The sequence below is a fragment of the Mastomys coucha genome, chromosome X (assembly GCF_008632895.1).
Source record: "Mastomys coucha isolate ucsf_1 chromosome X, UCSF_Mcou_1, whole genome shotgun sequence".
Taxonomy (NCBI): domain Eukaryota; kingdom Metazoa; phylum Chordata; class Mammalia; order Rodentia; family Muridae; genus Mastomys; species Mastomys coucha.
Window position 1 is genome coordinate 110,657,543 of NC_045030.1, and position 1,825 is coordinate 110,659,367.

The 1,825-nt window shown below is 33.0% G+C and overlaps 1 protein-coding gene across 1 annotated transcript in view; it reads right to left on the reverse strand.

The window, feature by feature from the left end:
• Hdx (highly divergent homeobox) overlaps positions 1-1,825 on the reverse strand; it is a 108,705-nt gene that overhangs the window by 11,943 nt on the left and 94,937 nt on the right. The window lies entirely within an intron of this gene.

Here is a 1,825-nt window from a genome sequence, read left to right on the forward strand (position 1 = left end):
CTTTCTGTTCCAATAAGACTCTTCTAATGAAAAATGTTAAAATATGGCATGTATCCTAAAGGAAAATACAATGTCTAAAAATTCACATGTTGATTGCACTCCATTAGGCAGACAATTGAAAGCAGACTTCTATGATATAATGATGAAAATCACATGGTGATTTGTTCTCTTCATTGGACAGTAACAAAGACAGTAAAGAGAGGACAGAGATACAGAGAGAGGCTCCCTCAGCTTCGGAATTAGCACAGAGCAAAGCATGTGCAGCATCTTGAACACAGTTTGTACTTAAGGAATATCTGTCAAAATAAACAACGTAGTACGATGTTGATGAAAAGAATACAATAAGCTCCAATCAGTAGGGCAAAGCAAATTCTTTAATTAGAAATCCTTTCTGTTGTCAAAAAGAAAGGAAAAAATAATAAGATCAATTAAAATATTTTCCTTTGCATATAAAAAATGTAGTTGAGGTAAAACAAACTGCATGTTAAAACATTTAAACACTACTAACCCAAAAGAAAGTTTCAAAAAGGAGGAAACTCAACCTTATTTAGTCAACTAGATAGTCTTTTAAGAACAAGCACATTAATAGCATCATGTCATAGGGAGAGTATGAAATTAGATTTCTTACCCAGATATATATATATATATATATATATATATATATATATATATATATTTGTGAATATATTTATATATTCACAAACAAACTTAAAATGATCATGCTTGGTATACTGCCACTGAGGAGATGACACCATCACAGTGTTTCTGACTTGCAGTCTATGAGTCAACAGGACAGCTGCAGTGAAACTGCCTTCTCCCACTGCATGGACAGTAGCCTAATGTTTTGTTTCCTATTATAATCACTATAAACTTCAGACTTAATCACATGATGCCTCTTGTTCAAAGGTCATCAGATTTTCTACCTATTTGGACTGTTTCTTGGAAAATGGAGCTAGGCATTTAAGAGAAGGAGGCCCCAATGGCCACTGTATAGAGTATGCATATAAATAGATCTTATATGTCTCAGATTTGTCATCCATGACTAATAATTGGGGGCACTCAAAACTTACAGGCAGAGGAGATCAACCTTTGAAAGTTTGAAGTTTTGTCTCTGAAAATCAATTGTTCTTGAAAAATTAGGTGCCTAAGTGACTCTGAGTCATAACTCACGGCTTCATTTGTTATTTTCAGCTGTCTGCTGCTGATGAGATGCGATGCAGAGCAATTCAGGCTAAAAATGAACACATCTTTAGGGGAAATGATATTTAAATTGAAAACAATTGTTTATATTTTATATACTATAATTCATATCTACAGCAGTAGGAGATATTTTCTGAGATTTAAAATATTAGGACACTTTGTTGTGGAAAACAATGATTATCAGCTACTTGATTTAAAAAAATGACTGCCTCAAAACCAAATCTAACTTTTCAATATGCCTGTTGAATTTAGTGTTTAGAAGAATCAAACATGGACTTAAACCAGGACTTAAAAAGAAAAAAAATACAATGGAATGCAATCCTGAAGTCTATTTTATACGTAGAAAAATTAGATATTGTTAGTATTTAACAAATATGAGTCCAAATGTATATTTTATGTGCTGTTTTTATTGAAGAGGTGCTCAGGATTATTATATCAAAGAAATTATGTTTGTGATAGAAGCTTGAGTAAATTGTGACACCATAGCTACTTTGAAACAGAAAAAAAAAAATCCATTACAAGGTCTGTTTTAATGAGAATCACACATACAGCAATGACTCAAAAGCCAAAAGGAACTGCCGGGTGGTGGTGGCACACGCCTTTAATCCCAGTACTTGGGAGGCAG